We start from the raw sequence: 12133 nt of genomic DNA on the forward strand, positions 1-12133 counted from the left end.
AAAATGTAATGCAATACATAAAGAAAGGCCTAAATAGCAAAATATCACAAACTGGATGGTGAGACTCAATATTAATCTGTGAAATGAATGTGATTCCTATCAAAATCACAAGATTTTTTAATGGAACTTATTAAATTGACTCTGCTAAAAAAAATCTGTAAGATCAACAAAATTTTGAGAAGGACTAATAAGGAGAAAAAACATCTTGTCCAGATGTCAAAACATATTTTAGAGCTATAAGACATTTCTTATAAACTCTGAAATGTAGAGACTCAATAATTGAAAAATAAGCCACAGAGACAGAAGAGAAAACCAAATAATGGAATAAAGCAAAAATCAGAATATAGTTTATGCTAAAGGTAGCATATTATCTCAGTAGGAAAAGAACAGACTTTATTTAATGATGCCAAGTCAACTGACATTTATTGAAGAAAAAATAGATTTGTACCTCGTATATGATACACAGAAATAAATTCTACAAAAAAATAAAGAGACAAATTAAGGAGAAAAATTAAACAAGTATTAGAAGGACACATCGGAGAATTCTTTTAATACTAGGATGAGGAAGGCCTTCTTAAATAAGATAAAAATCCACAAATAGTGTAAGTGATTGAAGGATGTGACTATCAAAAATTTAAAGCTTTTATTCAATAAAGCAGAGATAGTACTTACATAAAATTTATATATTAGTTCAAGGTTTTCCTTGACTGTCATGTTTTCTGTGCTACTAATTTATATTTCATAAAATATATCTATTGGATTTATAATATGGGCGATGCAAGATCCACATCCATTTAGCTCATCCCGTTCCGACCAGCCCTCAGTTCTAGACCCTCCACTCAGAGATGTATAAAAATTAACTAAAGGCAGAAAGGCAACTACTTAATTCCTGTTTCATTTCCATTTCATCAGAGAGGGAAATGGGTTTCAAACTGTGAAATTGAAGACTAATTTAGAAGGGGGGGGGGGGGAAAGCAAGAGAGCATGTAGTCATATTAACTGGATCCTACTATCCCGGTGCAGAAGGGTCCTAAACCCCCAGGGAGCTGCACCTGTGGAAGTGACTGGTGGGGCACCACTATCCAGTGTCTGGGAGCCGAGAAGAGATACCTGAGGATTAAAACTGGTACTGTTCCTAATTTTTTAGAAGAGGAAAAAATTTTGATTCTGGAAATTACAAAAAGGTAATGGATTTATTTCCAACAAAATGCAGAGCTGGCTCTTCTTTCTTCTTGTAAGTCTGGATTTGTTTTTTCCCCAGAAGCTCCCCCGACTTGGAATTTGCAAACCAGCCCTTCCCAGAGACAGAGGTGTCCTCTGACTCTCAGCTGATCCCTTTCCACAGGCTGCAGTTGGACCAGCAACATGGCCCAGACAGAAAATGAAATATCAGGAGACACTGGAGTCAAGGGCAAGTGGAATGGCTTATTTTCTAAGTATTATAATGTTTGTTTTATTTCCACATGCTATTTAAAGCTCTTCACTTTTTATTTTACTGCTTTTGAATCTTTTCATACCAATACTCTACAATAGCCAAAGTGAGAAATTTTCTGTCATTTTTAAAAATTTAATATCAAATTTGTTTGTTTTATACAAATTCCCAACTCCTCTGCCTTAATGTATTAAGTAACACAAATGTCATGTTCTACCAATTAGTAAACAAGCTTACTAAAATAGAAAACTCTCTGTATTAGCCTTATACATTTCCTACAGGCCAGAAAAAAATGAAGTAGCAGAACCCAAATGTTTCTAAATCCACAAATCAGTGTGATGCTAATTAGCTAACTGACAAGCATAGAATATTACAGGTGAAGAGTTCTATTTAAGATGCTAGATTGGGGCAGTCCCAGTGGCCCAGCGGTTTAGCGCTGCCTTCGGCCTGGGGTGTGATCCTGGAGACTGGGGATTGAGTCCCAGGTCGGGCTCCCTGCAGGGAGCCTGCTTCTCCCTCTGCCTGTGTCTCTGCCTCTCTCTCTCTCTCTCTCTCTCTCTCTCTCTCTCTCCTCTGTGTGTCTGTCAGGAATAAATAAATAAAAATAAAAAAAATAAGATGCTAGATTGGCTACACTGCATATATAGATGGCACTCATAAAAATTAAGCAGTTAAAACACACAGCATATTTATAGCCCTGAGATGGCATCATACAGTTCTTAATTCAATTAGAAAGAGCATAGACAATACACACTAATAAGACTAGACTTTTTAATATAAAGTTAAAACAAATTTGGGAAAATAGATTTGTGGTACATTTAGAAATGAGACTTCCCAGTGTATTAAGTAAGCACATAAAACTCTGCTTCCTTCCATAATCGCATTAAAGTGACCCAAAGAATATTAAAAATGGGGAAAAGTTAATTCCTATAAGGAAGTTAGAAGGAGTAGCATTCATACACCAGAAATTTCAAGGCATTTCTATTTAACAAAAGAGCAAATAGTACTTGTCTATAGGGAAGGTTGACCATATATATACAACTCCCAGGCCAGCAGTGGAAGAGGCTCCAGCAGGAGCTCTTTAGCACCCATAACTGTGGGGCAGTTGGGAACCTCTCTGAGCCCCCAGCAGGGGGAAGTGGGGGGCTCAGAAGCATCCAGGCAGGGAGGCCTCCTGGCTGGGAAACACTTTGGAGTGGATGCTCCCAGTCTGCCCTCAATGCTGATGTGTGCGCCATTTGCAGAGCAAGGGCACTGTCCCAGCCCTCTCCAGGCTGTCCAACAAGAATGAACTAGAAATTCATCAGCCCAAAGTTGAAGCTTCTTGCCACCAACACTATGGCTCTAGCTCTCTCCCTGCTAGTCCAGGCTGCTAGATTTCTGACCAGGTAATATAAAACAATACTAAAACCATGCCTCCCTTCATTTTCCTGATCCTCAGAGAGCTCATCTGTGCCAGTTACCAGTTTCCTGGCTGTCAACTCCAATCTACCTTTCTTTACTTTGCTTTGTGATACCAGAGCTGGACCCTGTAAATTTCTCCTTTGCCAGCTGGTATAATATTAGGCCTTGCCAACAGGAAAAGCTAGAGGGACTGGCATAGTGAAAAAAGGGCTGTCATCCTAGTTCTGGTGTGCTTTTCTAGCTCTTAGTGAATTGCCACAGCCACGTGTGGGAGGCCCACTGGTACATCCTTTCCAGTGAACTTCTCCAGGACTCCAGCTTCTGGCAGGGGCTTCATATGGACACCTCTGGTCAGCCAGCACCCCAGTGAGCTCATCTACCACAGCCAGCAGCAAGCCTGGCCTTCCTAGTAAGGTCTAATTCTCAACCTCCTGGGACGATAGGGGATCCCTCTTCCAAATTCTAGCTCCCTCCTCACCCAGCCCCTCAGCCCTGGAGGAGAGGACCACTCCCTGCCTTTGCTATTCATGTGTTCTTTAGAAACCTTTTACCTTTTTTGGTACTTATCACCTTTAACTGTTTAGTAATACTTTACATTAAATTATCTCTCTTCAAATTCCTGGGGAGGTTTGCCTCCTGGCCCAACCCTGCCTGATGCACTGTCTCAGCACTTTATTTTGCATGAACGTGACAGCTCCTGTATAGGACTGAACAATGAGGGAAAGAGCACAGAACACAGGAAAAGATGGTTTAAAAAAAATGCTGTAAAATGATATTGTCAAAAGAAGGAAATAGCTGTGAAAGCTCAGAGTCAAAGCATGCCTACAAAATAGTTTTACTTCGAGAACCAGAAGGATATTTTTGAGAATTTCCAATATGTCTTTTCAAAGAGATTCAAATAGGCACTTTCCATATGAAACTGTAAAGGTGCATGAAGAGAGTACTGCCAAGAACAAGACAGAAATGGAAGGGCACCTGGGTGGCTCAGTCAGTTGAGCATCTGACCTTGGCTCAGGTGATTATCTCAAAGTCCTAGGATTGAGCCCTACATCAGGCTCCCCACTCAGTGCAGAATCTGCTTGTCACTCTCTCTCTCTCTGCCCCACCCCCTATTTATTCTCCCCCACCGCACAACCTCAAATAAATAAAATCTTAAAAAAAAAAAAAGAATAGTACAGAGATGGAAAACAGACTTGCCAAACTTAAAGTCACAATTAAGACAGAATAGCAGGTTGGATTCCAGGTGAAAACACAAATTAATAATGTCTCATTTTGAGGGAAAAAAGCCAACGATATAAGCATCAAAGCAAGAAATAAAAAGTACTAGCAAAGATAGATTGATCCCAGACTTCTCCTCCACAATATTGATAATTGGAAATAAAATGAAGCAACAACCACTGAGCTTTGAAAGAAAAAGATTATGATGTTATCATAGTATCCTGTAAAGTTATCACTATTGAGTAAAGATAACAGGAAAAATCCTCAGAGTGTCTGAAGTCAGAAAGCATTATGCCACATATTCTTCATGAAAAGAGTGTTCAAAATACCACCAGCTGGTAAAGAAAGGACTTGAAACAAAGAACTCAAGGATGGAGAAGTCTTAGCACAAAACGGCTGGTAGTAAGCATGAGCTCAGAAACTAAATGTTCCATAATTAAAATTAAATGCCATTTTTAAGATTGCACAGCAATAAAACAAATTCTTAAAATTGCTTTTGAATTAAAAACGTAAAATGTAACAAAACGGTCATTTCCAAATTATGATAATGATCAAATTCAAAATTTCCAGTTGCAAGGAAGTTGTTCAAAAGATGCTACATTTCTTACCTTATACAAGTGGAGAAAATCAACAGAGTATTTCATTCATGATTTTGACAACTGGGGAAGAATTTGTACACTAATTATAAAATTAATCTTAACCTAAAAATAGGATTTGTAACTTCTGGATCACAAAAGAAAAAAAAAAGGCAAAGAAACATATATATATGCACACACACACACACATATATATGTATATATGTATATATAAAATAAAAAAGACTAATATGATATCAAAAAAATGTTCAAGTATTTGAATGGTGAATTTATAATCTTTCCTCCTTTATATTTTTCTGTACTTTCCAATTTGTTTACAATGACCAAGATTAGCCACTAATCTGCATAAGCAGAAACAAAATAATAAATACTGGAGGAAATCCTGGCCTCCAAGCACAAGAATTTCAAAAGAGACATTCCCATCTGTTGTTACATTCCCAATGTCCCATCAAGACATTCCCATGTGCTTACAGCTGCTGCCAGGAGACCATGGAAGGAGGCAGAACAGTCACATGGAGAAGTCTTGAAAGACAGTGCCCTCAAAAGGAGTGTTTTCTTTCTTGACTAGAGGTTTTTGGGGTTTTTTGCTGTGTGTATGTGTGAGAAATAAGTCTGTTCCATTTCTCTCCTCCATGTAGCTTTGACCAATAAATCAGATCTGACCATTGATTAAAGAACATGGAAATAGGGATTTTAGAAATCATCTATAATCCAACCCCCTTGTCTCACTCATAGAGAACTAAGGCCCAGAAAAATAAATGGCTTGTTCAGGTCCAGCCAATGAGTTAGTTCCAATAAATGTATGGGATTAGCAGAAATACTATAAAACTCATAGTTTTATAAAGCCTTGAGGGCCTCGGATAAGGCTCAATAAAAATGCCTTGTTGGATATGTAGGAACTTGCTGAGCAGAGTAGATTTCTAAGATACCGGCCAGCTCTAAAACTTTATGGTTGAGGAATTAATTGGCGCCCTCGCCTTCCAGATTTTGAGACTTGCAGGTTGTTCCTTTGGGTCCCCTTGCAGCCTCCAGACCTAAAGCCACTGGAGAGGCTCCCTAGCTTGTAGCTAAGCTTTTGGATCAGCTCCTCAGCCATTCTAAACCCCAGGCTCATAAACCTTCCAGTTGTTATCCCTAGGGGAGAGCAGGATTAGAGATAAGATATTTACATATAGAAATCATTAATAGATTTAGATGTGAGTGGTCCTACAAGCTCACTGAAGGCCCAGCCCCTGAGTGTCTAACCATCCACAATGGCTTTCACAGATACTTACTGTCTGGAAAACCTAAAGTTTCTTTTTAACTTATCTGTCAAATACAAAGCTATTTTTTTCCCCAGCACATCAAGAGGTTTTTGGTTTTGGTTTTATTTATTTATTTATTTAGCCACTGTATGCCTACTTCAGAGGTGCCCTAAAATGAAAGTGAGTGTGGAGGGGTGCTTTTTGGTCTACAGTGCATACTTACAGGGAAATTAAGCCATTAAATTTACTCAAGAGCCTTTTATAGCTGTTTTGCTATTTTGCCAAATCTCTTTTATGAAAGATTTGGGGATTGTTCTAAAATACCACAGTAGATTTTAAAAGACAAACCCACCCCCAAGGACACTACTTTTCCCAGCGTGCAGTGGAACTCTGAACACCCACCTGGGAGGGGAAGCCCATGGGTGACATGCTCCAACCATGGGTGACATCACTGTTGAATCCAGGAAGGGACCCAGGGAACATGGTACCAGGGCACACAGGCAGCCATTTCAGCCACTGGCCAGCTGGCCCAGTCTGCATTTATCTGTAATCAAGATACTCAAGTGATTCTATCTGACTCAAAATGTTGTATCTGTTTGTGTGTGTGTGTGTGTGTGTGTGTGTGTGTGTGTGTACCAGAGTGTTCTGTATGTACATACAATTTACATATTGGATCTTAATTCTGTCCTTACCGTCTCTGCTGAGTTGAGATTTCATAGTTGAGACAGCTTTAGAGAAAAGTGCTTCAGATTCTTCAGTTAGCTAACCCCCTCATTATAAGAAGGTTCTATACAGATCCATTCTGTGGTGAATTCTTCTCTCTTGAGTATAACAATTTAATGGATAATGACTCAGGATAAGTTCAGATTTGCTCCAGGGAAGAATAATGAACAAACTGAAAAATAAGGACTATTCTTGGGAAATTCTGTTTGTTAAATAAGATCTCTCAGATACCAACCACTATGTCCCCAGATACAACACTCTCTCTAAACTCTTTGGGACCAAAAAAGCCCCCAAAGGAGGTGGTGGTAACTTTGTAAGCACGTGTGTGTATGTGCGCGCACACATGTGCACGAGTACACAAATGCTCACCCACTCAGGTGAAAGAGTATGGGTGGAGTTTTTATTCTGTCCCAAATATTCAATTCTTTTTACTCCAAAGCAAGTAATAAGCACTCAAATATTTAAACAATGAAGTAATCAACTAATTAATCTGGTGCCAGTGAGTCTCCAATTATGTACTAGGAAGCTTTTCACAGTTCCTTTATGGGCCAGCCAGAGAAGCCCTGCTAAGATAGGGAAGAGCCTCACAACATGGCAGCTAGGCTAAACATCCCCAGCTTTATGTATCTGTACTTTAGCACTCAGAAATATGCACATGTACACTCACAAGAAACAGCTATCTTTGTCATTATATTTTCTTTTCACCACTGGGATCTTTTTTCTTCCCTTAAAACTGGCTTGTGATGCTTTGACCAATATTATGCAAAGAGATCTGTAATGCCTTTCAATTTCAAAGCATTGCTAATACACCAAAAGCTCCCACTCAGGAATTAGCAATTGTCACAAAGCATTCCTTGAATTTCAATCAGAAGACAATGCATCACAGGGAGGCAAGGGCTTCAAACGCCTATGGGTACATTTCAAAGGTACAATGTGATGGGAAATATTCCTGGCAGATATCTATGCAACCACTGGGCCAATGTGAATAAGGAAATAAAGTCATAAGTACTCGTCTTTAATCAAAATCTTGCAGTTTTTTTCTTCAAGGTGCAGAAAAACCCGTTAAACAGTCCAGAAATGGTCTGAGGGGAAACAGAAGCAGTATCAGTTAACTGTCCTCAAACCATACTAGCTCTGCCAACACTGTGTACTGTGATTGATTCAGAATAAGGGTCTGAGGGCAGACTGGGGGGCTCAGCGGTTTAGCGCCGTTTTCAGCCCAAGGCCTGATCCTGGAGACCTGGGATCGAGTCCCACATCGGGCTCCCTGCATGGAGCCTGCTTCTCCCTCTGCCTCTCTCTCTCTCTCTCTCTCTCTCTCTCTCTCTCTCTCTGGTGTCTCTCATGAATAAATAAATAAAATCTTAAAAAAAAAAGATTAAGGGTTTGAAATGAGCTATTTTTCATCTATCCATGACTCTGAAGTCTCTACCAAAGTTTGCTTCCTATCTTGGACCTCACATTTTGACTTTTAAAAGGAGTACATGGGTATCTGTAAAGTGTTAAGGAACACAGTACTGTGCCACAAGCTTAAGAGACAGCTGCCAATACGGTTACCTTTTAGAAGCTCTTACTACATATCTGCTCCCAGGACAGCTAGAGCCAGTAAAATTCACTCTTCCCTTTGCCATACACCTTGCAATCCAGAATTTCTAATTTGGCATTTTTATTCCTTGGCAAAATTACTAAGTTGGCTTTATCATTTTTAAAGTTCTTTCTTAAACATATCTTTTTAAGAGTCATCCTGGGAGTTTCATAAAATCCACATGAACTCATCCATCCCAGAGAAAGAGGTAATACAAGATCAAGAAACACACCTGAAGAGCAAAAGCAATAGGTCGCATTTACCTGCCTTGGTAACATCCCTTTGGCCGGGGAATGAAGCCAACAGGTCTTGCAACATAAAGGATGGAGCTCAATATCTACCCACTTGCTAGGTCATCCCATCCTCTCAGATGCTAGAGAAGGCCAGGCAAGGCTGGGCAGGGATGCTTTCCTCTCATCATGTAAATAGTCCCCTCATCCTTTACTTCCCATTCTGAGCCTCTCTCCATGCTTCTTTACTCCATGGACAGGCTTTCAAGCTACTCATCTTCTCTATTAGAATTCACCTTGATCATAATATTCAGGCTTGACTGTTTTCTGAACACGGGCTCACATGCAACTCAGATCCCTCAAAGATGGACCCTGTGTGCTAGTCACAACCACTGCAACATCTGGTCTGTTATGAAAAGAGCCAAGCTATGAAGTCTTTAGTTGGTAAGTACATGAGGACCAAATGCAATGTTCCCACATGGAGAGTAGGTACAGTTGCATGGCGGGCCCATTCTTCCATGATAGTGGAGTGTCTTTAATCCATCAGTAACATTTGGGCAATAATGGATTAACTTTCAGGAAGCAGGAAGAGTTTTCCATAAAACCTAGAAGGACATTTTAATTAGCCATTACTGAGCTATCAAGATTTAGTTCCAATGTATGAAATAAACTCACTGTAAATAATACATAACTTTTTTTCTCTTTACAATATACTGAGAAGTCTAGCCAAGTATGAACTTTTTTTTTATGCCATCCTGCTTATTAGAGATTTCACACATTACAGAGATCTTGCTTTCTAGACAGGACTGTCCCCTCTTGTTATATTATTGTGCTGGTATGGTGATTGTTTAGGTTTTTTCTTCTATAAAAGTGGAGTGAGCTCAAAAAGAGGATCCTGTGATGTACACAAGCAGCCTAATGAAGCCACATTCATCATTTCATAGTTCACCTATAGTCCCAAATAGAACTGAAAGCTCAAATTAGTAGTAAAATATCTCTTAAGTAAAAGTATATGCTTTAGTCATAGAGCATGATGTATGTAGTTATGATCCTTCTTTGCTTGTGTTTATTGCTTTGTTTTTTTTTTCAAATATTGGCCCCTTAAGTACCTCTCTCCCTCTTTTAAATGGCTGCCAATCTCAAATTGGAAACCAGCTTTATAACCTTGCAACCACTACATTTGTGCTGTACACCTGTTCCTCTAATACCTACCACCTGACTTCTATAGTACAGAGGAGAGAGAGATACATTTATCTGCAATGATTTACAAGAATGATCACTACAGTTGGGCCTGCATGAGAGCATGGATGGGTAACATTCATCTAAAATACAGGATGCTTAAAGCACTGGTTCTCAAATCTCAGTGTATTCCCAAATCATCTGGGAATTTGTTACACCTCCTGAATGTCAGGTCTCACCTCACAAGTTTCCGATTCAACAATCTTGGAGGGGGCCCAGAATTTTCAGTAAGCACCCCGGTCATTCTAAAGCATTCATGGGCGACCATACTTTGGGGTTCACTAATAAAAGGAGCCTACATCCCCACTCCCAGGCTTAAAGAGCTAATAGACTCTCATGGCATGACAAGAAGGACAAATACTATACACAGCCACAAAGGGGAAACTCAGGATGGTTCCCACTGGGTAATACAGCACTCTTCCCCAACCATGACCAACACATACCAGCTACAGGAAAAGACAACATGGTGTTCGGCTGAGAGTGTAAATCACAGCATCAGGCTGCCTAGATTCAAGTCCTTGCTCCACCAAGGACTTAACTTCTACTTTAGTTTCTTATACTCTGATATGGGAATAATAATAAGCATCGGCCTTACAGAATAAATGGGGAGTTTCAATAAATGAAAACGTGCAAAGCATACAGAGCAGCACCTGATGTACAGGAGGTGCTTAGTGGTTGGTAGTGTGTGTGTCAGAAATACCTGCTTAAAATAGTCACTGAAAAAGTAACTCATAGGATCCCATTATACAAATCTAGAGCCGAGGTACAGGTTACCAGTTTTATTTACATAAATCTTTCTGGCATTTCTGTCTCCACTTCCCTTCTAGTTGGCTGGTTCCTCCTTCCTCCTCAACCCCAGGGCGTTAGAGTCTTCTTGCTAATTCACCTATCAAGCTATACCCAGGCTGGGGATGGTCAATGTTGCAAACCAGGAAGACTCTAAAGGAGTGGGTCCCCAAACCATGCTTTGATTTCAGGTTGAAACAGTGTCCCACCAAAGCCATGACTTGGTATCCTCATCATTTGGACTTTGTCTCAGAAATTCTAGGAATTTTGTTATCTTTTCCTAACACTGATTTTCTTAGCCTTTTGTGGTTCATATACTTCTGAACACACTGATGTATTCCTCCTGATAGTGCTTTCTAGAACGCTGATGTTGTCAGCCCCCACAATCTTGAGAGATTTAGCCACATCCTTGTTCTCCATCTCTCTTCAGCTGTCAATCTTTAAACTCTCTCCTTCTTTTGTCAGATTTGGAGGTTCTACCCAACTGGATTATATTCTCTTGTGGCTCCATATTTTACAAAGTGATCCCTTATTACAACATAGATTTGTTTGTGGGTTTTTTTCCTGATTCCATTACTTTGTAAATGCCATCACCATGAAGAGCTGTTTGAGGCTCTAGCCCTGTACCAAGACCTCTTCTTAGATGGCATTTCTTTAAATCATCAACATTGGACCCAGTTATATTTCAGGCACCTGGTCTCAGCCTGTGTCATCTACAAAGCAACCATGACACCTCAGTAGATGGGATTATGCCTCCATTTGGACATGACACATTTTCAGCAAACTACAGCATCTACAGTTAAAGCCAGTCTAAGAGGATCATCTACTGCAATCTTTTGGATTTTCCAGATACAGAAACTTAAGTTCTTGTTTAAGAGACTTGCTCAAAGTCACATAGTTGGAGGGCAGCTTATAGTTTCCTGGTTGCTCCAGCAATCTTTCCACCAATGCAATTTCTCAGTAAAGATATAAAAGATACATTTATGAAAAAATGTAGTTGACACACAATGAGGATGACAGATGACACATTAGATCTGATTCATTCTCAGCACTGAATTTTTTGCCTTATTACAAAAGGAAATATACTTTAATTATAAAATATGTTTAAAATACAAACAAACAGAAAGAAAAAATCAAGCTGTCCACTGCATCTCCATCTGAAATTAACCAATCATAAGTTGGATATTAGTACCCTCCCAATGTTTTTTTTTTTTTTAACGCGGATGTCTGTTTAGCAATGTAATGATGCTGTGTGTGCCATTTTGTGACCTGCCTCTTTTACCTAAAAACATAATGTGACTTTCTTTCATATTCTTAAACTTTCTTCATCATCATTTATACTTTCTGCTGAGTACTCCACAGTACAACCAATCTCTTCTTGAACATTTGTTTCTCCTAATTTTTAAAAAATTATCAGCAAGTTTGAAATTAATGCCCCTTTAGCTAAATTTCTACGCAGACCATGAAAAATTCATAAGGATAAATTCCTAGAGTTGGAACTGCTAAGACAAAAACTATGCAGTCTCAAGACTTTCAGTAGATGCCAACAAATTGAGAACTATATTTAAAAGAGACACTGACAAACTGGAAGGTGTCCAGAGGATGACAACCAAAGTGTCTATTCAACATGTCCTCGAGGCAGGCTAAAGGGACTGAGTGTGCCTGGCACACTTAGG

The 12133-nt window shown here is 39.5% G+C and overlaps 1 protein-coding gene across 26 annotated transcripts in view; it reads right to left on the minus strand.

The window, feature by feature from the left end:
• Positions 1 to 12133, minus strand: part of GLIS3 (GLIS family zinc finger 3) — a 622522-nt gene that overhangs the window by 239153 nt on the left and 371236 nt on the right. The gene's annotated exons all lie outside the window — the stretch shown is intronic.

The sequence above is a fragment of the Vulpes lagopus genome, chromosome 2 (assembly GCF_018345385.1).
Source record: "Vulpes lagopus strain Blue_001 chromosome 2, ASM1834538v1, whole genome shotgun sequence".
NCBI lineage: Eukaryota > Metazoa > Chordata > Mammalia > Carnivora > Canidae > Vulpes > Vulpes lagopus.